The 27955-nt window shown below is 40.4% G+C and overlaps 1 long non-coding RNA gene across 1 annotated transcript; it reads left to right on the top strand.

The window, feature by feature from the left end:
* Positions 1–27955, top strand: LOC123618856 (uncharacterized). Its single transcript, XR_006727325.2, has 4 exons — positions 1–125; positions 2395–2536; positions 10469–10606; positions 27839–27955. It is a non-coding gene; the product is annotated as an uncharacterized LOC123618856 (long non-coding RNA).

Raw genomic sequence — 27955 nt, forward strand, 5'->3', positions numbered from 1 at the left:
AGAAAGGAAGAAGACCGTGAATAGTTGTGGTTCACAGTTTAAGATGCTCAGAACATGAAACAGAGGAATAAAAAGAAAATTCAATGAAGGTCATCCAAAGATACAAACTTCCAGTTTTAATATAAGTAAGTACCAGGGATATAATTACAACATAAAGACTATAATTACACTGCTGTTTGGTGTATTTGAGAGTTGTTGAGAGAGTAAATCCTAAGAGTTCTTATCATAAGGAAAAAAACTTTTTTGGGGAGGTATCTATATGACATGATGGATGTTAACTAAACTTATTGTGGTAGTTATTTCACAATATATGTAAGTCAATTCATTAAATTTGCACAGTGCTGGCTGTCAACTGTATCTCCATAAATCTGGAAAAAAGAGATTTTAAGATATGTATTCATAAATAGAAAGTCAAAATTCTTTGGGCACATGGTAACAAACACAGGCCTGTGGGATCAGAACCTACAGGCCCAGGGTATCTTTCTTGTAGAGTTTGGCAAAACTTGATTTTGTTGGTATTCTTTCTATAAAGATTCTACATTAATAGGTATATAAATTCATTGTAGTAATAAAGGCGGGGTAAATAACATTCCCCTGGAGAAGTGTTCAGGTGTTTGTTTTGTTTTGTTGTTGTTCATATCTGCGATTGGAGGGAATACGGGGAAAGAGAGGAGATGGAAATGGTTCTAGAGGTCATGAGGGAGAAGCAGCCTTTCCTCCAGCCTTTCTGCCGCAGCCCCCCAAGAAGGGGCCCAGAGAACAGCCAATTCAGTGCCGAGGAAAAGTTGAACGAACTTCTCTGAATACCCCACCAGTGCTTGAATGAACCAAATGTGCCCCAAGCTGATAATAGAGAAACTCCCAGGTTCAGCTTTGAGAGGCCTCAGTTCTTGCCCCATTCACATAAAACAGTTTCTTTTTGCCGGAACATAGTTTCTTTCCTGAGAATGTTTTCAAGGGATATAAAGCACAGAAGGTGCATAATTCCACCAGGTGTCAAAGACGCGGAGCCGGGGTCCCTTCTAGTGGGTGGTAGGTAAGAATTACTAATCCAATCTGCTTGAGTTAACTCAAAACAAGGATTAGTGTAAAGTTGCAGAATACGTTAATCTTCCTTTATAGAAGTAAACTTCGGTGCGGCCACCAACCACACGGTTTATAGTTCCCGGGAACAGTGAGCCAATTAAAATTGAGAGGGAGGAAGGCTCTTGCCCGAGTTTACTGATTGTTACCTAATACTTTGAGTTCCTTTGATTCTTGATTATTTGCCTGTGTGTCTCAGACACAGGAAATAAAACATCATTTATTATTCATTAGAAAGTCCCTAAGTACAGTATACCTCCTAATTAAACACGTACTGTTGTGAGCTGGTATTTTTCATCCCCTTCCTTATTAAAGAGGCTGTTTAAAATGGCTTTTGTGTATAGCTGATAGTGCTTTGCCAAACATGTCCGTCAATATTAATATACTTTTCTCAAAAACATATTTAGAGCTTACCTGATTAGTGAATGGAACAAATTGTAAGTTATTTGGATTCAGACCCACTTGGTAGAGATTTTCAAATAGACTCTTACTTTCAGATTTACAACATCATATGAAAGACTAGAAAAATATCACCTATTCTTTGCCCTGCCAATCTGGCACTGTTACTTGGGGAAAGTTTTTGCATCTAACCTAAAATTGTTAACATTGACTTAATTTTAAGAAGGTTTTGCTATCTGAAAACATTTTGAAATTACTTACTTTTACTTGTTTATTTGTGTGATTCATGATTAGCTTGTTTTATTGAAATACAGGATCAGGAATCAAAGTTGTAGAATATCAATTACTTTGATCATTTGTAGTCAGATATTTATGTAGGAACTACTCCAATAACTAAGTAACAACAACCAACGCTTGCTAGACACTTGCTAGGTACAAAGTACTATACGTATGTATTTCCTTACTTAAGTGATTTATACCAATTTAAAGTTTTAAAATTACTTTGGAGTTTGAACTGCATAAAACTAATAGGAATGCACTCACATAACTTCTCAAGTGATCCTGAGTTAGAATATGTGTTAATAAACCTTTTATGACAATTTTTTAAAAAGGCTTAAAACTCTTAATTTCTTAATGAAATTTGGAAGTGGATGAATATGTTTTGGAATTCTGTACCTTTCAAAAGATATTTTCAATATGAATCTAAATTTAAGGTGTCAGAATTGTTTAAAACTCATTGTATCGAAATTGTATTATTCAAGTTAAGTAATGACTTGACATCATTACCTGAATTTTATTTTCTGTAACCAGGTTTCTTGTTTTGTTTTGATTTTCAGCATCAGAAAGTTAGAAAGATGAAAATGGAAAACTCCTTTAGGTTTAAAAAAATCTCGATTTCTCTTTTCTCGTCAGTGCTCGTGTGTGAGCTCCCCACACGTCAACCGCAGCGGTCTCCCACGAACAGGCTGACCTGAATGTGCGTAAAGAACGTGGGCTTTGTGGTTCAGACAGCCTAGTAATATTCTCGAAGAACTGCAAATTGTTTACATTTCAAGTAAGTGAAAGCGTGGATTTTTTTTTTAATTTTTGAATTTTATTTGCAGTATCAACATGCAAATTTATTTATTATAAATTGAATCTCATTGAAATGAAAATGAAAAGGCAATACTATTTCTTTAAGATGGTTCACTAACCCTGTTCACACCGAGACACTGATGCTCAGTAGGAGTTTGCCAACAGCAGTTCTGCTCAACCCTTGATGATTATGGAGGATTTAATTATAATTGAAAATGTAAAAAGAAAAAAAAAAGACAAAATCTAATCCAAAAATCAATTTTGCATAGAATTTAATAACACATAAAAGCTCAGAATTCTATAACTAACACATGAAAACTATCAGCACTAGGAAATAAGACTTCCGTGCCCAGCATCAAGCCCACACCTGCGTGGATGCTTCCTGACCTGGCTTCTTTCATCCACTTTTGGACAAAGGAATTGGCCTCACACTGAGGCATGGTAAATACGTTATGAAATAAAGGCAGGCATTATAAACAATAAAACCATGTGAGACAAAGGCAAAAACGGGGCTGCACACAGACACAGTTTCTTTCTCTCCTGCAAAGATCCCCCACATCTGCAGCCTCTAGTTTTTCGGTGCCTTGTCTTGGGCCTGCTGTGAGGTGTATGGGCATAGCCCTCTGTGGTCGCCCACAGAGGGGAAACAGCTCAGTCGTGGTTGAGCTCTGGGTCCTCTGTATCTGCCATCACACCGACAGAAGAAGCTCAGGGAAGAGTGAGTGAAGTGTCCTTGTTTGGCTAGAATACATGAAGGAGGGGCTCACGAGAGTGAGCCTGCTCTCTGTTTTAGACCTGATATAAACCTCTTGATACGTTACAGTAAAAAGTTAGCAAATATTATTTCAAGTGTGGTGTGTGTTTCTATTTTCTTGATGCAATAATTCATGCTCCGAAAAAGTTGATAGCTTGGTTGTTTTTAAAAAATGAACAGTGATATAATACGGAGGTTTATGAGATGGTGTCCACTTAACTCAAAGAAAAAAAATCCCTGCTAGAATCTGAAGGAAGGATGTCGAAATTGCAGGTGTGGCCTAAGTATCGAACCCAGTTTTCCCATTAGGATTTTGTGGTGGAAGAACAACTTGACTGTTCCCCAGCCAGGCCCCCCTCACTAGGTTCTACTGCAGATAAACAAACAGCACCCCCCAGTGTCCTGGCTGTCCCCAGGGAAGGGGGCCGGGGCCCATGTGCCGGGCAGCTGACTCTCCACTTGGTAATACTAGTAATAATGTAACTGTATTATGGTGCTGGACTGACGGCAGCAGCAGATCATTTGCTTGAAAACATGACCTTTTAATTTAAACAAAAGGCTTGAAAAAATAAAAGTCAGTCTTAAATGCAGTCTAATCAGTCAGGCGAGAGATGTCTAATGAAGCTGCCAGACGGATTTGTAGCCAGGCTGTCACTTCGGCCATCATGTTTACAGCTCCGGGAGTGAGATTAGCTCCATGTGAAGGCACAAACTCGGTGGAAATTTCTTGTGTCTGGGATGGTTGTAAATTTTAAGAATCTGACAAATTATTTTGTTGCCGTGATGATGGTTTGGAAAACCTGACATGTAAGAATTTAGTTCCTTGAGACCTCCCTTCTTTCCACTAGACCTGGAGAGTATTATATCTATGCACAAAGTAGCAACCTTTGTAAAAAAAAAAAATATATATATATATATATATACACACACACACACACACACACACACATTATATATATAGAGAGAGAGAGAATGTATATATATATACATTTATATATACCAAAACATTCGTAAATGGATTTTCACATTTTCTTTGTATGTTATTTCATCCAATACTTTGAAGGAAAAATTGCCATTTGGCCTGCTCTTCAGCTAAAAGTTCTTTCCACAGATTTTTTAATTGAGGAAAAGTCTCCCATGTTCAGCGTGATCATATCATGTCACAGTTATTAATTAGTTCGTCTACTATTTGAATTTTTATCGTATTGTGCCTTTTACTATCAGGGAAGGCTTGAGTGTAAGTTTTAAAAAGTCCTTCCTCTGTTGGACGTATTTGCCAAGTACTGGGTATTTAGTGAAACTTGAGGAAGTCGGCATTCTACTGCACTGGCATGCTCGCTTAGCACTGTGAGACGTGCCAAATCTTAATTCTCTTCTGCAACAAATCTTCACTGAGTGTTCAGCTGAACACATGCAATATAAACTTTTTTATTATTGTTTTTCAGTAATCTTTTTTTTCTAATGTAAAATTAAAGGAAAGGGAATTATCATTCTCCGAAAAAAATAGCGGTTGCGTTTTTTTTTTTTTATTGTTGTATGTGTTTGCTGAAAATGGCATGCAGTTGTGCATAAATACCAATATTATCCACTCTGTTTCCCGATAATAATTTAGGGAAGCCTCAGCTTAATCTCTCACTCATTTCATGCCGAAAGCACAAATATATTGCTTTTGTTTTACTACATGTTTCAATCCATCTGTTGGGAGCCTAGTAAGTCAATATTTATCACATTTATAAATTCTGAATCACTAGGGGAAAAAAAAAATCACGTGGGGGGAAAAACACACACATCATTCTTTCTTGACTGGTTTAAAGTTTTAAAGTGGTGTCTCCATGATGTTAATTTAGCTCTTTTGAACTAAAATAATGCCGCTTGCATGGTTTTTCATTAAAAAGATTTTTTTAACTCTATGTTTTTCAAAGTTTTTCATTTCGCCAAACCTCTCTATAATTGCCTTGTCATGATTATCATTTTCCTTTCACTGTTGCCTTCTATGGAAGCCCCAGGAAAGAGTTCCTAAAAATTAAATTTCATGCTTGCATGTGTTTCTGTGATCTGCAGCGTGTATGATCTCTGAGTGGAAAACTTCTCTAAAAATAAATGGATTACCCTTTTTACTACACTGTCTGATGTCTCTTCAACAGATAGCACTGCTTCCTGTGATCTCTAACCCACCACAATTGAACTGACAAGCATTGAAATGGGAGCCTCACGGTGGCGCCCTCTACCTTTGCCGGCCTCTTCTGCAGCAGGGAGCGGCTCGCACGACAGAGCGCTGGTTCTCAAACTTGAAGGATGTCCGGACCCCTTTTAAAAGGGTCGGATCATCTTCACACACCCCACAATACACCAGTGAAGTCCACTCTGGGAAACACTGACTTAAAAGTTAGGATCTTATTCTACATCAGTGTCTTTCACCTGAGAGTTACAACTGCAAAGTTCTGCCTTTGTAACTGCTAAAAGGTTGATTCTTTAAACCTTTATTCTGTTATCGAAACAAAACAATTAAAAATATTTTCAACATCCTAAAAGTCTCGGAATCCCCAAAACATGTCCATGGACCACCTTTTGAAAACCTTCTTTTCCTTTCACAAGAACGTGCATCACTTGCTGGCAGAAGACGGGTATTTGACCTTTTATAAACTGCTCTGTAAATATCATCACTGCTTAGTTTGCAAAAGACTAATGTGTTTCCACTAACAAAACTGTCTTTCCAGGGTTGCTGCGCCCTCGAATAATACTTGTTTTCCTACTGCACTTTCTATTGCTGATATATTTTTAAAGGCAACTAAATTTGTCTAGGGGATTGCACTTGGAGGCAATGCAAGGAATTTTAATCATGAACAAATGAGAAAGAGAAAGTTCCTAATTTAAAAAAAAAAAGTGACAAAGTAGCAGACCTCAAAAATAATAACCAAGTAGATTATCTAATATTTGATACTTTAGAGGTGAACTCTTTCTAAAACATATTTTAAAGCAAATGTTAAAAATAAGTATTGTTTATGGGCTAACAGCTCCTACATTAAATAATATCAACAAACAATAGTTGGCTTTTCTCTCCTCATAGCAATCAACAAACTAGACTTTCTTACACCAGAATAAATGGTGTCTCTAAAGGACCTATTCTCTCAAAAATGGTGAATTCCAAGGGAATGATGAAGCGATGAAGATTGGCATCCTTGTAATCTAACTCATCTTTTCTTGTTTGTAAGAGAGGAAGGAGACAAACCAACCAATAGTTCTACTAATAAATGAGCTTTGAATCAAATTCTTTATCTAGAAAAATCAGGCTATATTGCTCCAAGGTACTAGGGTCTCCTTGGGTCCTTTACAGTTCTTCGAATTCTAACCAGCTTACAGCCACAGGTGAGGCTAGCACTGTTGTCTATCTCTGAGCCAACTCACACACCTCAAAAACAAACATATACTGTGACTCATGTGCCACTGTGGGAACATACCATGAAACCAATAGAAAGACAAATAATAAACATGTCATGCAATAAGCACATGCTATGATGCATCGCTTCAGATTTTCAATAGCTGAGCTTTACTACAATAACCACAACACGAACAGCTTTGGGAAGCAGAACAATAAGGTCAACATCGAGGCCAAAGGAATCCATCACTCAAATGGTCTTCTTTTCAAAACACAGCTATCTGTGTGCAGTTAGAATGAGGTACTTGGCACAGGAAGACTGTGCTTCCCTGTAACTTCAAAGATAAAAATCAAACTAGTAAGGCTGGATTGAAACTTATTTTGATAGGTCATAGAAGTTTTGTAAGTAAATTTTTTGTTATTAATTCTAGGAAAGATCACATTTTAATTACCTGGTATGTAGCCAGGCTGTATGTTCTAGACGACCTCAAGTCATCTGTCATAAAAGCCTAAAAATTAGGAAAATGTGCATTTGCCAAGAGGCTCAATATGCCTCTTATGTAAGAATAAGTAGTGGTTCTTTTATTCAATTATTATTTGCTAGGCTTAAAATACTGTGTCAAAAATATTTTAAAGTTTTTATATAAATTGACAGCTATGTCCCCAGTTTGCCAAAGTAGTATCCTTAATTTTAAATATTCAGCAATTCTCAAAAAAATTAAGCCCTTAATTATTTCTTTTAGTTTAAAAATACAATGCCATTGGGCTAGTATTATTTCATTAAACTGGAGTGTGGCAGCTGAGGATAGATACTTTGTTTTGTTTTCCCACGTATCCTCAGCACCTGGATCAGCACCTGACATACAGTAGGTGCTCAATAAACAGTTGTCAAGTGAATGAGTGAATTCTAAGCTAAGCTGACAAAAGGCGTACATTTTAGCTAGATAATTACGTGAAGACAATAATTACAGTTATCACAATAAAAACAGAGCTTGCCTTTTGATGTTTGTATTCCCCTAAAGAAGAACGGTTGGGGGTGGGGGTCCCTAGCCCTTTTTAATATTGTTGCATTGAACAGAAAAACTGATTCTTCTCTGCCTTGGAAAAGTTTTTGCTTCTAAAAAGGATCTAATTGAAATGAATGCTCATCAGGGAAATGTCAATTTTTAAGTAAATTGTAAGAAATCCATTTAGTTTTTATGACTGTTGCTTTGGATCTTTCCCATGTTCTATATGGTTGCATGTGAAATGAGAGCATGGTTCTACCTATGATGTACGGAAGTACAGTATGTACTCAATGTGGGAGAGTCTAGCTTGGATGTGCTGTGTTAGCTATGTAACATTAGCCTTTAGGTATATGTGGAAGTTTACTGGTAAAAAATAAAGCCTCTACTAGATTTCTAGAGAAGAATCATCTCAATTCTTTTAGAAATTCACTCTATTACAAAATCTAAGCACTCAGATATTTCTAATTTTTCATTTTTCTGTCAAGTAGAAAATCACATGTACTAGGGACAAAAGAATTATTCTCAGTGATTAAACTATTTGACAGTGCAGTCCAGGCAGAGGAGAGATATTTCATCGACCAGTATTTTTAAGCATTCACTGTGCCCAGACCTGTACAAGGCTCTTTGGGAATTCAAAACAGAGGAAAAGAAAGGATCTGACTTCAGGAACCTGTAGTCAATTGAAGAAGTGAAGCACAGGTGCACGTGTGTGCGCGTGCACACACACACAAATTAATAAGAGAATAATGAAAAACAACACGTGAATAATAATTGCAAGAGGGCAAGATTAAAAGCTTATATAGAAATCCATAAGTACAAAGTGCCTTCTGAGAGTGGGATTCTTTGGGAAAAGCCCTCTGAAGTAGTGGGATTTGAGTGGAGCTTGTTAAATGCAATACTTTATGTTGCCTTTCATTCAACAAACATTTGTGAAGTAAGTGCCTCTGTGGGCTGGGTCCTGGGTTTGTTAACATCTGGGATGTCAGGATAAACGAGACAAGGTCGCATTCCCAAGGCTCACTGTTCATTTTGACCTTAGCTCGTGCTGTGTTCTGTATCTATAACATTAGGATTTTACTTGACTATTTCTAGGTCTAGGGACTGCTGTTGACTATCTGGTCACTGCAAAAGCAGGGAGAATTAAAAGCGTAATAATAAAGGATGTTATCTAAGATGTGTCATCAGAGCTAATGTAGAAAGGACACCCAAAAATTCTGTACCAAAAGGAGCACAATTGATATCTCCAGCCCACACGGACTTCTTAAAATCATCTAGCAGTTTGGCCTATTCTGTCAACAAGTATTCAGGTCAGCTGTTCGCTATTTTGCTTACAAAAGAGTTGCTATATTGAACTTTCAATTAGTGGGATTGTTACTAGAGAGACACAAATTTAACGGTTCCCTCCAAATCTCCACGAATGTTTTCAGTCTCTTAGACTTACGATATTGTATTAAAATATTTTAAATGTTTTCATGAAGTTTTTTTAGCTTTTCTAATTGCTGTATTTTTAAAATGAACATTGACTCTGAAACTGGCCTCTCAGCCTTTGTGAATCCCGTGTTGTGGCTGCCACATTGTCTCTGAGCCCCTTTGTATGTATTTCTGGGCTCCTTGTCCCCCAGACACTTCCTAGTTGCTGCCCGCTCACCTTTCTGGGCTTTGTGGTTGCATCCAAATGCTGCGATCTCCTAAAGCCCTTTGCCTGGTTCTCCTGGTACATCTATCTTGTATTTCCAAAAACCCATGCTTTACTGTTGCACATCTCAAAATCAGTGCACCCAGTGTGAAATTACCATCTTCTCTGCCAGACATGCTTACTTCTCTGCTCAGCCCACCTTTGTCAGTGTAATCCTTCCCAATCTCCCAGCAGCAGGGACCACACTTTCCTGGTTTTCTTCCCCCTTTCCCAGCACTTCTTTCTCAGTCTTTTTTGTGGATTCTCTTCTGCCCACTCACTCCCTGAACAGGAGTGCTCACCAGGGTTCCGGCTTCTCCTCATCACCCCGCAGGGTCTCCTACAGTGAGCTTCCTGGAGAGTCTACCTTCAGACAAGATCCCCAACCCAAAGTGCCCCAAATTGTATTCTTCGTTCGTCCTCAGTGCCATCCTCTCCTCACTCACCACATGCACCTCTACATTCAGCGATTGCAGACACATCCACCTGGCTGTCCGTGACTGAAGTCTGGGGCTCACCCTCGACTCCTTCCACACCCAGTCCATCCTGTTCTTTACACCTCCTTCACGTCTCAGGAGTCCTTACCCTTAGGGCCTTCTTTCAGGCCCTCATCAGTTCTCATCTGGATTTCCAAGACCCCATCTTTGTTAATACTCATAATAGTCCCATTTTCCAGAAGAAAAAACTGAAGCTCAATTAGATTGACTGGTGCTTGTGATGACAATCATTGGTGTCAGGATTTGAACCACAAATTATATTTGCTTGGCTACTCGGAGTGTGGTCCAGAGAGCCACAACATCACATCACCTGAGACCTTGCTAGAAATGCTGGATCGCAGGGCCACCCCTAGCCCAGGGGATCAGAATCTGCATTTAACAGCACGCTTGGGTGAGCCACGGAAGCCCTGCTTGTGAGGCCCTCCCTGCTCCAGGCCAGCTGCTGAGAGTAACGTGTGGGTGCCGATAATTAAACCCAACACTTGCCTTCATGTCCCTGTTCTTTAATTCCCTCTCAAATGGACTCATCTGTAGTCTGAGGTGAGACTTTTCTTTTAAGACAGAAGCATCTCTAACCAACGGCAATGCCTCTGTCTAACACAGCTCAAGAAGGCTTTGGGGACACATGAGAAGAGAAGTGGGGAGCTGGCGTCAGAGCTGCATGACCCAGAGGACATCTGCTCGCGCTAGGATGCCAGCTGCATGCCCAGCACAGTCTTCTACCTGTTCGACCAGAGAAAGGTAAGCATGAAGGTGTTTCTGAGAGGCTAGCTCATGTGCAGGGAGAGCATAGTCCCTCCCGTGGATTTCCTGCACTGCCTGATGGCTGAGCCACACTCATTTATAGTCATGAAAAACAGAGGTGGACAATAACTAAGGCTCAAGTGCACAGTCAGTAGATGTGATCACAAGACCCAAGAATTCCTAGCTCTTATTCCCTGGCTCTAGCAACGGGACCACACACGTGAAATCATCTTTTGTACTGATTATTGAGTCCCCCTTTACAAAAGCCTTGCCCTGGGAACCCTTGTCTCCGTTTCTGAGGCCGTGCACGTGGAGGAGACCGTGAGTGCCCCCTCGTCTGCTTGTGGCGGGGAGATCTGCTTTCTGTGTTTGCACTGACATCTGCAGCCTGGTTACTCTTCTCTGATGCCTTGGAACGATACCCAGAGACAGCTATTGTCTTACTGCTTATATAAGAAATTCCTTATCTCGGCTTTACAATTAACATGGAAGTGCTAAATGGCGGTATTGATGAGTGTGGGGAGAGAACCAGAAGTCCGAGGGAAATGTGAATGAGTTCCTTTTTTTTTTCAAAAGGCAGCCTCAGTGAAATTTATAGCACTGAATCCAATCCCATTAAAACGGGTTGTAAAAAATAAAGTTTCCATGCTGCTAAGCAGCTTTTATGTGGCAGTGGCATCTCGGCAGGCAGCGTATGTGTCTGTGATGCTTCGGTTCCAAATCAAGCTGGTGCAAAGGTAGCCCTCAGATCTGCTGTCTTCACTCCGGAGTCTTCCGAGAGAAACACCCGCCAACTCAATCTCTCTCTGACTAAGAGACACTGGAGCCCTCAGATGGGGAGGCAGGGAAGGTTTAATCAAGCACAGTTTCATAAATACCTGTGACTCATTGTGAAGCTCACGCTGCAGAAAACTGACAGCAGGAACAGACAATGCTGACCTAGTTTGCCAGAACAAAGATAGGATTTACTTTTTTGGTTGTTGTGGATTTCTCTTCTTTATTAAGGGAGAGGAATTTAATGAACATTCGTTCTTAAGGAAACCAAGGCAGATAAGGGAGGGTGGAGCCGGGCCTCCTTTGTCCTCTATCTTCCCTGCCTGGCCGGGCCACCGGGCCTCAGCCGCAACCTTCAAAACCCTTATCTGTCACTGAAGTGGCAGACTTCTTTAACCTCTGACCTAAATTGTGTTTGAACCTTCATCTTGAGGAAGCAAAGTTTTGAACATTAAGCCACTAAAGACTTCAAAAGCCCCTGGATTTACGTCCTGTTCTTTAGCAAGAATCCCAGTACCCTTGTCTTTGACCAGCAAGTAACGTGGAGGCTGCTCCTCCGGGGCTGGTGGGGATGCGCTTGGCGGAGAATAGGTCAGGAGGGGGATCTACTTTCTGTGTTTGTTTGCTTGGTTTCCTATTTCTCGTGACAGAATAAGTGCGAAGGTAGTTTAAGTCTTTCACTTGTGCCTCCCTGAAGGAACTGATAGGCATTTTAAAAGGAAGTCACGTTAGCATTCTAGGTCCAAATTTAGAAAGTCCGAAAGCTAAACTACCTGAAGTCTCTTTAGGACAGGTTGCGTTTGAAACAACAATGGCTATTTTAATGGGCTGCCCTCTCTATTCCCAACCAAATTCATGAGGGATTTGCACTTAACCGTGAGCACACCCAGATGAAGATACGCCTCAAAGAGGCAATCAGGAGGGCAAAGTCAGTCTGAGAGGATTAACAGCAGAATAAAACCCAGATTAAATCAAATAACCAAAGAAAAATTAGCAGAAGAACAAGAAAGGTTTTAATGTTTGGAACAGGGAAATGCCGACCTCAGTGCATTGAAAAAGGAGGGCTACCCAGCAGACTTCAATCAAAGTCCAAAACTAACTCTGATTTACACTTGTAACTCTTCTGGCCTGCTCTTTAAAAAAATAATTTACATTAGTTTTATTTGCCCTGTCAGTTAAAGTAACCGAGGCTGCCAAAACACTGTCATTTCTTAGAACTGATTACTGCCCCCTTCCTATGGCTGTCATATGTGTCTCAAGTGCATTTGTCTTTGGAATGTTGCTCCTTTATTGCCTTTTGTGGGACCTGTCTTATGCTGGCATTTTTACTGTGGTAGACACATTGCTATATTACAGTAGGCCAAAGGTCATCTACACAGCCATCAAGTCTGAGAATGATTTTTTGGTTAATAAAACTAATTTTTATGCTGAGGGCTGCTTGCTGGGAGAAGGATTTATATCTGCCAGACCATATTTTCTAGAAAGTGATAGAATGCCAATCATTAGATTATAATTTATGATGTGCTGGTAGTTTGTCAAAAATCAAATTTTCCTTTTTTTAACATGTGGATTTTGAGTACAATAGGAAATCTGAGGTTACGTGTTAAGTGATATGACGAAGTAAGTATATGTTCTGGGAGAATGTGTAGCAAGTGTTATTTTCCTCCTGGCTCAGAAAGTACCTAGGTAGAGAGAACAGAGGTGAAGCACTGATTAAGGCCCAGGATTTGGAGCCACAGAGATGTGGAACAGAAAACTGTCTTAGCCATCTGCAGTGATCTTAGACCAGTTAATTAACTTCTTTCAGCCTTGGCTTTTTCATCTGTAAAATGGGCGAGACAATAGTGCCTACTGCCTAGATTTATTTAAAGGATGAAACAGAATATGCACAAAACATGCTTGACTCTATAAATTATATCACTCAGGCCAGGCTGCTTATACCACCAAACAAACAGCCACATATTCTCACAAGCTTAAAACTACTAAGTATTTCCAGTTTACGCTACATGCCCACTGTTGGTCGGCGAGGTGAGGGCTCTGCTCATGATAGTCATTCAGGGTCCAGGTGTTGGAGCCACCATCTTTGACTCTGTTGGTCACATGCAGAGGGCAAAAGAGAACTGAGGGGTTCATGGCATCAGTAAAAGACTGAGCCTAGAAGTGACACACACCTCATCAAACTCATTGGTCAGAATCAGTCATATGACCTCACTAACGCACAAAGGGGCCAGGAAGGCATGTGCTCAGGAGGCAGAGAGCTGGAAATATTGGGTGAACGGCACTGATGTTTTATATACGTATGTACATGTGTACAAAAAAGTATATATGCATTGTGTGTGTGTGTGTGTGTGTGTGTGTGTGTAGAGTACCCGATTCTCTCTTTCTACAGATGAAGCAGGGAGAGTTACTCCCTAAGATCAGTATCCAACTAAGGCACCATAATCACATCCTGGGTAACCAGACAAGCCGTAGGAGAGAGGGTCCACCCTCCTGAATGCCCCGGGCAATCTAAGGAAAGGAGTGGGGTCAAAAGGACACAATGCATCTGGGCCCCTTTTCAAGGAAAGAGCTTCCCTAATTCTACAGGGAAGAAGCCCTTCCACCATTTCTACCAGATATTTGGAGAAACGTTTTTATTTGAAACAATCTTTTCTCTTGGTAAGTCTATGCAGCACACATAAAATAGTTGGCAAGAAAGAGAAGGATTTATATGGGTGAACTTATCCATCAGCCAAAGTGCCCCCTATGGCGGCAGCTTTGGGTAACAGGGCACGCAGCAGGAGTCAGCGGGCTGGGGCAAGACCCAGGCCTGGTGTGACACTGGGCAAGTCACTTGAGCTCTCAGAGCCTCTGTGTCCTCACGTGACGAGCAAGGATAAGACTTGCTCAGCGAGAGGTTAGGGACACAGCGCAGAGGAGCCACAGTGAGAACTTGGGAAGCACGCTGAGGGCCATGGGCATACGGCCGGCACTCAAACATCTTCCTCCCTTCCTCCCTTCATTCATTCCATCCGTCCCTCAGGAACCCCAGATCCTCTCTGCTCACTTCAGAAATAAATGTTTCTCTCACTTCTACTCATAACACTTTTCAGAAGCAGAGTTTCCCAAAGTAACTCTGCCCTGGTTGGTGGTGATGTGCAGTGCGGTAACACCAAGGGCCTCCTGGCAGGCTCGGCAGTGCTCCTGGGCTCTTCCCGTGGGTCAGAGTTGCATTCCCGATGCAGCCGGCAAGGCAGAAGCCATCAGGGAGGCCCCAGCTAACTGACAAGGCTCCAACCTAAGAAGCCGCTGCACTGTGCTCCCCCGGGTCTGAGCCGTGGTGCCTCTGCCAGCACAGCCACTTCCCTCTGAGACCCAAGGGCTTCCTCGGTCTGGGCGCTTGGCAGAATGAGCCTTGGGCTGGGAGTTGGCAGGACCTGGTTTCTGGTCCTGCCTTGGCTGCTGAGTGACCTTGTTCAACCCACTTAACCTCTCTGGTCCTCAATTTCCTTTTGTGCAAAATGTGGGATCTGAATTCTAATTGGTGGTTTTCAAACTTTCCCCCTCATCTTCAGAGCCAAGGGAAGGCCTTATCCCCAAGGTAAAACAAGGAACAGCAGAGCTGCACCGCGCAGTCTCACTCTGCAAAGCTCCCTCAGCCCCAGTGTCCTGCCCATGGGCTTCTGGTGCCTCAAAGCCTCAGAACACTCCCCTATTTATGGAGAAACTTACAAGCCTTTATTAGAATGTGAAAGGCTCGCACATTAATCCATTGTCCCTTTTTAGGGAATTAATCAGCCCCCTCTCTAGAACTCGGGGAACAGAATACAAACATAAAATGTCAGGTTAGAGGGAAACAACTGTCCCAGCTGCTCCCTGGAGCCCTGGGTCTGGGGGAGGATGAGAACAGAGTCTCAGTGTGTATCATGTAACTCTGGATCGTGTCAAGAAGGCCTCAAAGACCAGGGAGTTATGAGAGAGAGGGCCCTTGGTGATGAGGCCCCTGGTGATGTCTACCCACTACAACTTTGCCTGAAGCCAACCAACCCTTCCCTCGCCTAGCCCTACAGCAGTTATTTTAGGTCCCTATATATAACTCATAATAAGGTAAGAGGGAAGCAAAAGAAACATTGCCAGATTTGTAGCAGGAAGCAGGGGGCATTAGTAAATACCAAATGTGGGGTCTTCTGAGCAGGAGCAGTTACCTCCAGTCTCCACTGCAAGGTGCCCTCTTCTTTGGTGTCCTCGGGGAAGCAGCGGGTGGAGGGGCATGCAGATGGGAACCACACGGAACAGTGAACGTTCTGGAACCCTTCCTACAGACAGCCCTGTGCCGGGCAATTGGCACACGTTATTTTAGTGAAACATTAGCAACCCTCTGAGCAGGGTTAGGGGCTGTTACTCCTCCCTCAGCCTGACATCTCTAGATGAAAAAAAAATGTTAAAAATTATGAATTAAGAAAATTCACACAGAGCCAACACTGAAACCTCACATATGTCTAACTGTAATTCCTGTACTTTTTTTTTTAAAATCATTATCCTCTCTTCTTTCCTTTTCACCCTCTCTCCATCTTTCCAATTTAATCACTGCAAGGAAAAAAATAAGGAAAAGAGCATACAGAAACATATGGAATTTCTGTTTTATGACTAATTTGCCATATACACCTGCCCGTGTATCTTCCCTACTTAAACCCATCTTGGCTTTCTAATGCCTGCAGAGAAAAGCCCAGCCCCCGTAAGTCTCATTTTCCAAGATCTTTACAGTTGGATGCTGCATCCTTTCCACTTATTTGATGGCTACCACATCACCAAGTGCAGCACCAGCTGGTTTTTGGTTTTTGTTTTGCTATTTCTCAAACATGGCACGTCCATCATGCTCCCGTGCCTTTGCTCCTGCTGTTCCTTTTGCCTGGAATTCCCTTTCCTCACTCATTTGTTTGTTGATTCCACATATATTGAGCTCCTACTATGTGCCAGGCTCTGGGGCTGCAAAGGTGAATAAATCCAGGTCTCTAACCTTAATTGGCTTACAGTCTGGTGGGACACAGATTGATGACAGATTTTAATACAGGGGGGTGGGGCACATTACAGCAGTTCATCATGGTGGAGAGGTGACCCAGATTTTGAGGTTGGGGAGGGAGGTGCAGGGAATGATTTGTGTCAATGGGCTTCTCCATGGAGGTGATGTGTTAGTTAGGACTTGAAGAATGGAGGAAGGAGGAGGATTTCATAGATGTGCAGGAAGGAATGAGAGAAAAATGAATGAATATATGAAACTGATTTAAAACTTACAAAAGTGGAATAAGTGAGAACAGGTGGGAGGAATGACTGACGAGGCTGGGGGAGGCTTTGGGGTGACACAGAGGAGTTTAGACTTTTAACTTGAGAACGTGGAGAGCTACTGAAGGATTTCTCTACTTAAGTAGGGAAATAACATAATCATATTTGCAATTTTGATTAAATCAATTTGGGAAGAGTTTATGGAAAACATCCCAAACTTAAATATTTCCAAGACTTTGAACAAAGCTGGTTGAAGGTAAGAAAACACATAGGAAAATTCTTCACATCCTTAAAGAAATATATTTCCTCACATTTTCTTGGGGACACATAGCCCTATTAAATTGTTTCATTTTTTTCCATTTTTAATAGATACAGTAAATTAATTAAAGTAACATTTGACTTTTCTCTTAGCTATAAGAGTCATTAATAGTAGATATTTGGACCAGTGGCAATGCTTTGACCTCTTGGCTGGGAGAGAACATGGGGTGGGAGCTGCAATGAATTCCTGTGAGCAGAGCAGGCCCCCATCTAAAGGATGCAGTCCCCAGACATCTGCTTTTCCAAAGAAATCTTAAAGATTCAAATTTTAATGTAAAAATATACTGATTTTAAATACTGGCCAAAAAAAAAAAAAAAATGCAAGCAGGTCAAACTAGGATTGCTACATTTAGCAAACAAAAGTACAGAACATGTGGTTAAATTTGAGTTCCAGATTTAAAAATGAATAATTTTTAGCAAAAATATATCCTAAATATTGCATGAGACATGCTTGTATTAAAATATTATGTGCTGAAATCAAATTTAAGTGGTGTCAAACACACACACGAATCACATCAGGAGTGCGAGCTTCCAGTTGGCGCCCTGCGGTCTAGGTCAGAGGTTCTAGACCACCTGGAGCAGTGCCACCTTTTGCAGCAAATAGTTCATGTCATCATCTTTCTTGTGCTGAAAGAAAATTCATAGATGATACAATCTATCACATGTGACATATTTTTAAATTATCATAAAGTCCTAATTATAAGATTAAGAAGAAGTATAAAGAAAATTATTTCAATAGGCAATTGCATAGACAGCACTACCCTACTTACTGTCTGGCAAGACATTTGAGAGCTGTGTGGGACATGTGGCTTGCCCAGGTATCGCAGGGGACCTAGCTTCCCTGTGTGGCTGCCCCACAATCTTTGTGACAACCAAAAATACTGCCCCCACCACCACGTTTCCAGAATGCCCCCTCGGTGGGTGCTGTCCCCACCAGTCAGAGAAAGGATTGGCAGTAGAGTAGGGAAAGGCAGGGAAAAGCATGTGAAGTTGGGGGGCCAGGTAGGAAGCTATTAGTTTCATCTCAGGGATGAATGTCTGGGGAACCAGTAGGAAGTGGGAGAAAGAAAAGTTGGAGTTAAGTGGCACCATTCAAATAGGCAGGGAGTATGGGGTAGGAGTTGATTTTGGAATGAATGGATACCATTTATTGAGTTTCAGATTTCTGTGGGAGACCTAGGAGGAGCTGTCTTCCAGGTTGTGGAGTCTGTGAGTGTAGAAATCTACGAATGAGCAGCACATCGTCTATACGTTCTAGAGGTCGTGGGAGTGAGTGAGGCCCTTCACAGGGAGACTGCAGAGTAAGAGGTGATGTGGTCCAAGACACAGCCCTGGAGAACACAGCCTTTAGGAGATGTCCTGCCTCCATCATGGAAGTGTAACAGCATTTCCAGAAGGTGGGAAATCCAGGAGAAAATGGTACAATAGAGGGCGTGGGAGTAGAGGTAAGTGGGGCCAACTTTGCAGAGAAAAGACGAATTCTATAGAAAGAAATTCTACAGAGGGACAAACAAGAGGAGAGTTGAACAATATCCAATCATCAGATCCCTGGTGACCCAAGTGACTGAGGTATCAGTGCAGTGCTAGGTGTGGAAGGCTACTTGGAGCTGATAAGGAAATGCAGACAAGACATGCAGACCATTCTTTCAAGTGTCATGTTTATGAAGGAGTATGAGACCCTGCTCGGCTTTTAAGGCCCTCCTCATTCAAGGTCTCTCTTACCTTCTGCTTCCTTTAGGATGCTTTTGCTGGTCAACAATACAAAACTGAATTCAAACTGGCTTAAAATGTAAAATCCGTTGGTGACTTTAGGTGACTGAAAAAAGTCCAGGGTGGACTTTAGGCATGGTTTGATCAGGGCTTTGGGTTCAGTTCCCTCAGTTCTTTCCTATATGTGTTAGATTTGCCCTCAAACTGACTTCCCTATTTAACAAATATGTGTTGGGCACCTGCTGCATGCCAGGTACTGTCCTGGGCCCTCGGAATACTTCACTAAACAAAACTGATTAAATATCCCTGCCCTTTGGAGCACACATTCAAATGAGGGAAGACACACATTTGAAAAAAATGTGTACACATATACACACACACACACACACATTTATAAATGTATATATATATACACACGTAAATCATATAGCATTTTAAATGATGAGATGATGAAGCCTATGGAAAAAGAGAAACATAGCACAGGGTAAAGAGGATTGGGAATGCAGGGGGCTGGGCTGGGTTGTAGTTTTTATAAGGTGGTCAGAGAAGACTTCACCACAAAAATGGCATTTGAGCAAAGATACGAAGCTAGGAGAGAGTGAGACGTGTGGACAGCCTGGGGAGGAGTGTTCCAGGCCGAAGAAACAACCAGCACGAAGGTCTGGAGCAGGAGCATTGCTGGCATGTTTGGACAGCGTCAGGGAGGCCAGAGTGGCTGGAGTGGAATGAGCAGAGGACCAGCAGCCAGAGACTGGATCGTGGACATAACGGAGGACCAATGCAAGGGCTTTGGCTTTTCATCTGCAGGGCTTTGAGTCAAAGAGCAAATGATCCAACTCAACTTTAAGAGGATCTCTCCAGTTGCTGTGTTGAAAGTAGACTGAAAGGGAGCAAGAGTAGAATCTGGAAATCCAGTTAGGGACTCTCTGAATAATCCAGGCAAGAGACGATACTGGCCAGATCAGACAGCAGTGGAGGTAATGAGATACGAAGGGGCTCTGGAAAGAGTTTGAATGTAGAGTAACAGAATTTCCTGACAGATTGGTTGTGACAGATGATAGAAGAGCCAAGAATGATTCCCAGATTTTCGTTGTAAGCCATTATCTGAGATGGGGAAGACTACAGGTAGAGCAGGTATGGGGAGGAGGATCCGGGCTTGAATTGTGGGTGTGTCAAGTTTTAGAAAAAGTCCATCAACATCCAGGCATCGATGCTGAGTAGGCAGAGGGATCTAAGTCTGCATTTGGGACTTGAGAGGAAGGAAGGAAGGAAGGAAGCAAGAGCAGGTAGAGAAGACCAAGGGTTGAGCCACGGGGGCCTCAACACCCAGAGGACTGGGAGAAGAGGGGAACCAGTGGAGGAGACTAAGGAGTCTTGTGATGGAAAGAAACCGGGAGGAAGGGTGGACTCCGACAGGATCAGTTTCGGTTCCTTGTCCCTACAGCCAATGAAAATAACAGAGTACATTTTTCTGCTCGTTACTCACAAAGGGTCTCAGATTATGCCGAGTGGCTGACACTTGTGAAGACTCACCCCTGGAGCCGAAGTGGGGATTGATCACTTCCAATCCCACCCAAAGGGAAAATTGAATATTGGGAAGCAACCAGTAAAGAGAATCTATCATCTTTCCACACATCCTCCAGGGGAAATGGATCGTTTTATCTCATGTACACTCAGAGCCTTCCCTTCAGATGGATAGTTTTATACTATTTTGTTACACAGTTGGCTATGTGTTTACCGATTTCTTCTCAGAGTGTTAGCTCCTTGAAGAGAAACTCTTAATCATCTTTGAACCCCCGGGGCCTCGTCCTGGTGAATGTTTGTTGAAGTGAGTTAAATGCGAACGTGTGAAAGAGTGTAGATTTTTGGTCTTCCTGTGGAGTCTCCTGAGTCATCTGAAGCCTTAAAGTTAAAGAAAAAAATTTAAAAGCCTTAGAATCGTTTGATCCACCTGTTATATAAACACAGAGATATTCTCCTGGTGGAAAACTGCTTTCATGAAGTTATTTCCTAACAGTTGTGGCTGCACGATCATTTAGTTCTTCAGTAGCTTTGAGACAGAGAAATCTGAAAGATCTCTTTGGTAATTGAACACAAACACACAGCTGATGGTTGAGTGTTCATGAAAGGTGCCTAAAGGATTTGTAAGGACCTAAAAATTAATTATAAATATGTATGTATATACATGCACATATGAACATACACATATATGTGAAATACATATATATATAGTTTATGAGCGATTAAAACTCCAGTGATAATGTAATTGGTCAAGTCTAGTGCACCAAGAAAGTAAAACTCTTAGAAAGAACCCAAACAGATAGGCACATGCTCTGCTATTTAAGGCCTTTTCTATGTGCATATGGTTTTTTTTTGTTGGACATGATTCATCTCAATCTGTACAGTGAAGTGTATTATTACACAGTTCTAGTTAATTCTGTGCTTGGCCACAAGTAAAGCACCCTAGATTTTCTTGAAACAGAATAGAAAAGCCAACATATTTTTCTGTCCAGTATATGAGAGAGAAAAAAAAAGAATGCCAAAATGTACAATGTAAACATCCAGAATATTATAAAGTATATTATATTCATTAAGTCTGTCATTGACTATATCCTTTTTGGAAACATTTTCCATTGTTACCTCCTCCCATAGACATACTAGAATATAATTGTCCACGTGGGTATTTTCAGAAATTTAAGCACTAATATAACTTCTTTAAATTACAATAGATTCCGAAGGTTTATTTGTTTGCTTGTCTGATTTTAGAAGATGATGATAGGACCACTGAAACAGTCCTTTTGAATATTTGAAAGCGTTTGAAACAACAAAATATTTGATCCTTATCAAATAAATTGTTAGCACTTAAAAATTCCTTTGGAAGGCAAATTCTTTAGTTCTCATAAAACGCATTGATGGTAAGGATGAAGACTTAAAGAAACGCCAGCCACTGCCATGGAATCTGCCAGCTCAACCTGCGCAGGATGCTTGACAGTTCAACTGACAGACTTGCAATTACTAAGCAAGTCACCGATTTTTTTAGGCTAGACTCTCTTTCCAGTGAAATAAAAAAGAGAGCACATCTGAGAAACCAGATAATATAATGAGTAAGACATTTAGTAAATAAGAGCAATTAAAAATCAAAACCAGCACACATCTGAAAAAACAGATAATAGAGCAGGTAAGACATTTGGTAAATATGACCAAATAATGACGCTGTAAAACCTCGACCTGAATCAGCTCTCCAGGATACAATTCTACATCAAGCGATTTCTCCCCTCTCTATGAGGTCTACCTAGATTTTCGAAAAACCAAGGTAAACTCCAGAGGTCACCAAGAAGTTGTTCTCTTGACTGGGGTGAGGCTAGGAATGGGATGAGTTGAGCGTGTATGTCCTTTAAGGGGAGAGGGTTTGTGTTGGAGGAGATGTGACTTTCCCTAGCACAGCTCCCTCCTCCACTTCCGACGCGGGGGCCCAGTAAAGCAGGAGTGGGAAAGCAGAGACTTTCCGTGGAGAGCGAGCAGGGCAGGGGCGATGGGAGGCACGAGTTCTCCCATGAAGTATTCTCCCTGTTTGGGTGGTGATGGCTTTATGTTGTTGTTATTCTCTGTTCACTTGCAGGGCTCTCAGATCTCTTTCCTTGTGCCCTTGAAAATGGCATTAAATGACCGTGTGCATGTGAGTTTGAGAAAGTCAGTGCAATGTCCTATTAATCCATTGAGCTACTTCAACAACTTAAAAATGACCAGAGCGTGGTTGATGACTGCATTGGCCAGTTTGTGAAAGCTTTACAGAAGGGCCACGAAAGTCACCCCATTTAAGGGATCTTCCCTTCTGCAGTCACCCAAACCTCCTCTGCCCAACGACTCAGCAGCCTCCCAGTTGCCCATTGTAGCCACCCTTCCAGGACACGGGGTCATTTTGGGTGGCAATTGTTGCCTTCTTCTCCCTCCAGGAAGCAACTTCTCTTCATAAGGATTCTTTTTCCCAGCAAGCAAAGATGACCTGGAAATTTGATAGTGCCAGAGTTACCAACTATTCTTTCTCAAGAGAGAAATATTACCTTATAGAAACTAGCTTTTATCCCGCTGAGAAGCTGTACTATGCTGTAGGGATTGTCTCTTATTAGAGCCGTGAGAGCTGAAGGCAGCATGTAGGGCTATCTTCCTCACACCAAAAAGGCTGCCGGGATTGTGTATGACCCTGAAAGGAAACTGCAGTGTGACTGAGGGGGGAAATGGGGGGAGACAAAAATGTCAACATAAACCAATACATTCCTCGTGCAGAATGAGCTTGAATACTCTTAAACACACCAGGAGAAAAGTTCTCAAGGTTTTAAAACTCCGAGGCGATGGTGGAGTTCTTGGCTAACTTCCTAGAGCATTACTAGGCATTATAAATGTCCTTCGAATCCATGCAGTTTCATAAGAACAAAAAAAATTGTGATGGGGATTTTAGTATTTAATCTTCAGGGGTTCTAAAGCCTTTATTTGCCATTTTCAATAAAAAACAAACCTTTAACATGTAGAATAGGGCAGAGAGAATCAATTAGTTAAATAGTATTCATTGAGTACGTACTGTGTGCCAGAGTCCCCGCCTTCACGACTCTTACATTCTAGTAGGAACAAGACAGGAACAGAGCAAGTGTGATGAGCTAAGTCATGCCTAACAAAAGTGCGAGGTTGGAACTGATAGTCTCCCAACTCAGAGGGAACTAAGGGCATGTCCTTGTAGGATCTGGGCATCCAGTATGCTGGAGAGAATGCAACCTTAAAAATGCTCATGATTCCTTTTTTTTCCCCCTACTAAGCTGCCCTTTGGACAGGAAGTTGGAGGACCCTTATTTCTTCTTAGGAAATCTGAAGGTTTCAGTCATTCTTTTTTTTTTTTTTTTTTTTTTTTCCTTTAGTGGAGGAGGTAATTAGGTTTATGTATGTAGTTATTTAATGGCAGTACTGGGGATTGAACCCAGGACCTTGTGCATGGTAGGCATGTACTCAACCACTGGGCATACCTTCCACCAAGTCTCAGTCATTCTTATCAACACCTTACAGAGAACGTGTTCTGTGTCTTACAGAGGTTGTTATGTTTTCTTTTTTGGCTTTCAGACATAGTTCTTCCCACAACATCTTCTCGCAGTCTGCTTTACTCTATGATTTTCCTTACCATTTTCGAAAACTTACATATATGTTAAACTAAGAATTCCCAAATATCTCTTTGTCCTAGTCAGAGACGTAAGAGCTTAATTTTTAAAGAATAAAAATGTTCACATTTGCAAACTTGGACAGTGACACCAACCTATCAGCAGAAACATTTTTTTCCTTCACCTAGAAGTCCATGCTAATAATCTTAGCATTTTATTTTTTAATTTTAATAATGGATATTTTCAAATATACACCAAAGTGAAGAGGTGGTCTATTGAACCCCAGTGCACGCCTCATTTAAGCTTCAAAATTTTTGTCAATTTTATTTTATCAATATAGCTTCCTCCATCACACACAGGTATTTTTTTTTTTTAAATTCTGGCATATTTAAAATCAAATTTCAGACATTATATAATGTCACTCACCTCAGTATTCATATCTAACAGATAAGGATATTTTAAATATAACACACTATTTCCACAACTAACAAAATTAACAAAAACTCTTTGGTTTCATGTAACATGGCCCGTAATCTAAAAAACGACTTTTGTTTGTTCAAATCAGGATCCAAAAAAGGACCGTATATCATACTTAGTTACTATATTTCTCAAATTTCTTTTAATCTCTAGTGCACCCCTTCCCCTTTTATTCTTACCATTTAGTTTTGAAAGGACCAGGTTGTCTAACCTGTTGATTGCCCTGCTCTCTGAACTGAGCTACTAGCCTCCTCGTGGCTCAGCTTATTTGCCCATCCCCTGCCTTTCTGTAAACTGTTAGATCTATAAGCTTGACCAGATTTAGGCTCTTCCTCCCCTCCAACCCTTCTGTCCTCCCTCCCTCCTTCCCGTCTTTCCTTCTGGCGAGAAAACTCATGAGTGGTGCCCTGCACCTCCAGCTGCATCACATCACGAGACACTTCATGGCTAGTGATCCTTCTTTCTTGATGCTGAGGGTAATCTGAGGGCCCAGGTTCTGTCAGATTGATACATCCATTATAAAGTTCCCATCAACTTTTCACCTAATCATTTGACATTCATTGATGACCATCGCATAGATCTATTAGCTTCTCATGAGTGAATTTCAATTATAATATTAAATTATATCAACCACAATTTTAATCTCAATGTCAGCAAACTTTTGTAATAGTAATATGCTAAATTGTACTGTATTGCATTTTTAAACTGTTTAAAATGATGATATATATTCATTACAGAAAATACGAAGTATAAATTTAAAAATAAAAATCACACAAAATCTTTCAACCAAGAGACAATCATACTTATGGCTTGGTGTATTATTTTTTGATCCTTTTTTCAGACAGCATATTTAATCAAAGTTGGGACCACAGTATATTCTATTTTATAACTTATTTTTTGCTCTTATTAATCCATTTTGGACATCTTTTCATATTTAATAATGCAGATGAATATGTTTACATCTACTCCATGTGTAAATTTTCTTAACGTATATTCTTATAAATGAAATCTTTGGCATAAAAGATATTAAAAAATAAAAGGTTTTTACATATATTTCGAAAACTCCAGCTAGAATTTTTCTACTTATAATGATCATAAGTACTAATTTCCTTTCATCTTTGGTAACACTGAACATTATAATTTTTTAGATTTTTTGCTAATTTGACATAAAAAATATTATCTCCCCAGTGTATGTCTTTGATTAATTACTAGAGAGATTGAAAATTATTTGTATGTCATTTTAAAAATATTTTTCTTCCACAAATTTTCTGTTTATCTCTTCTGTCAATTCTCCTATTAGCATGTTTGTACTTTTCCTAATAAATTATAATGATGTCAGATTAATCATTTATCTGTAGTATTTTCAAATATATTTTCTCAGTTTTCCATTTTCTTTTTTGTTTGTAACTTTTTATATGTTCAGAAGTTAAAATTTATGTTGCCAAATTTATCTATTTTTTTTCCTTTGTGATTTCTTCCATGGCTTTAATCTTTAGTAAATCCTCATCTCGAGAGCTTTTAAAATATTTGCCCATATTTTCTTGAACAGCTTTTGTTTTTTGTTTTCATATTTTACCTTCAACCTCTTAAACTATCTTGAATTTATTTTGATTACAATGTGACAAAAGGCTTTAATTGAATTCCCTCTCCTACCCAAATTTTTAACCATTTCCCCCAACTCCATCGTTTGTTTGAATAGCCTACTCCTTCCCCACGTGCATTTTTATGCATTAATTTCTGTTTCTGGATTCTACTTTCTATACTGTTGACCTGTCATATTCTTGCAATAATAACACACTTTCAAATGTTGCAGCTTGTTGTATGTTTTGAGATCTGAAGGACTTCCTTTTCATTATAGCTGCTTTCTTAGCTTTAATATCTAAATGCTGTCTGGCCCTAGTTTCCAGGCCTGTGTGTCTACGTGTCCATTCAACAGCTCCCGTCACATGTGCAGTAAACTTCCATCCATTCAACAATATTTATTGAGCCCCCACTCTATTCCCGGCACTGTTTTAGAAACTTGGGATAAGTTGGTGAACCACACAGTGTCTGAGTCTCACGACAACTCTGTGAAGTGGCTCCAATGGTTATTTCCATTCTATATGTAAAGACAGTCATGCACAGAGGCACTGAGTGGCTTAGGTTCATGCAGCTGGTAAGTGGTGAATCTGGGAATCAAACTGAGGCTGCCTGGACCAGAAGCTGTGCCTGTAACCACTTTCTCAAACGCAACATGTCCAAAACAAAGCTCTTGATTTCTCCAGCAAATCTACTTGCTAGACTTTCCCCGATACAAAATGACTATTGCATGAGTCAAAACCTAAGACTCGTTCATGACTTCTTTTTCCTGTCTCTTCATATTCAGTTTATTGGCAAGTGATACCAACTTTACCTGAAAAATGTATCCCTGATTCAACCACTTTGCACCAACTCTATTTCTAGTTCATTTTCTTCTCTTACTGTATTTTCTTGAGCCTTCAAAACAATTTTGGGTGAAAATGGTGATAGTTGTTTTTTTCCTTATTTTAATAGGATTGTCTTTTAAGCTTTAGATTTTTATTCTTATAAGCAACATACTATTGTATTTTGTTTTTCCACCAAATCTAACATTATGTAATCCAAGCAAATTGCCTAATGTAGTGCCTGATACATTTTGGGTTCTCAGAAAAGTTAGCTACTATTATTAATAGAATCTAAGTTTATAGCTTCATTGTCAATTTCAACTGTATGCAGGCAGAGGGTACTTTTTTGCCTCACTAGCACCAAGGGTTAGATGCCTGATCTTTTATGAAAGTCTAATTAAACAGAACAAGAAAGTGATAAATGAAATCTCAACACACAATTGAGGGGTGAAACATGACTTGCTCACTGTCAGAGTCAGATTCTATAATGGGAATCAAGGTGCTGCTTTCAGTGTTTCTTTCTCTTGACCCAAGAATTTACTTGACTCCATTTGTTGCATTCTTGATTGATTTCCAATGAGGTGACCAACTTATAATAGGTTTTGAGTGAGTTGAATAAAACTATGATGAAGAGCCTAGATATTATTTCTCTTTTGAATCCTATTTAGTGGCAGAAAGCATGTTTACTTGTCCACTGAGCAATGGATTTGACCACTAACTAAGACGCAGCTCCAGGAATTTGATTTTGCAGAAACCTTCAGCATTTTGGTGGCATTAAGGCAAATTCTTCTTTTCACTGGCTTTACAAGTCCTTCAGGTGAACCTTCCACCTGGAGTCTGCTTGAACACTCAGCAAGGCATTGGTGTGAAAGTACTAGCATGTAGTATGCGATCCAATTAAAATAATACCTAATAGAAATGGTAACATGAAGATTTCTCTTATTATTTCAAGCCTTCCCCCTCTCCCTGTCACTGCTCACCCACACAAGCTTTCCAACGTGGAATACAACTTTTGCGTCTGCATAGAAACATTGCTTCTTTTAATCAACTAACGATCAAAGAAACTTGTTGTTGATTAGCTGAACATCTTTCCCCCTTTTCTCTCATCTTCTGCCCTTTGTCTCATATGTTTTTCTCTTCTGTCACAGGCACACAGGACTTGGACAGGCCTTTATCTATTCACACAAAAGAAAATCAAAAGAAAAAGAATGAGGAGGAGAAAGAATAAGGAAATGGGTAAGGGTAACGAGAAAAAAGGAGAAAAA

The sequence above is a fragment of the Camelus bactrianus genome, chromosome 6 (genome assembly GCF_048773025.1).
Source record: "Camelus bactrianus isolate YW-2024 breed Bactrian camel chromosome 6, ASM4877302v1, whole genome shotgun sequence".
In the NCBI taxonomy this organism is placed as follows: domain Eukaryota; kingdom Metazoa; phylum Chordata; class Mammalia; order Artiodactyla; family Camelidae; genus Camelus; species Camelus bactrianus.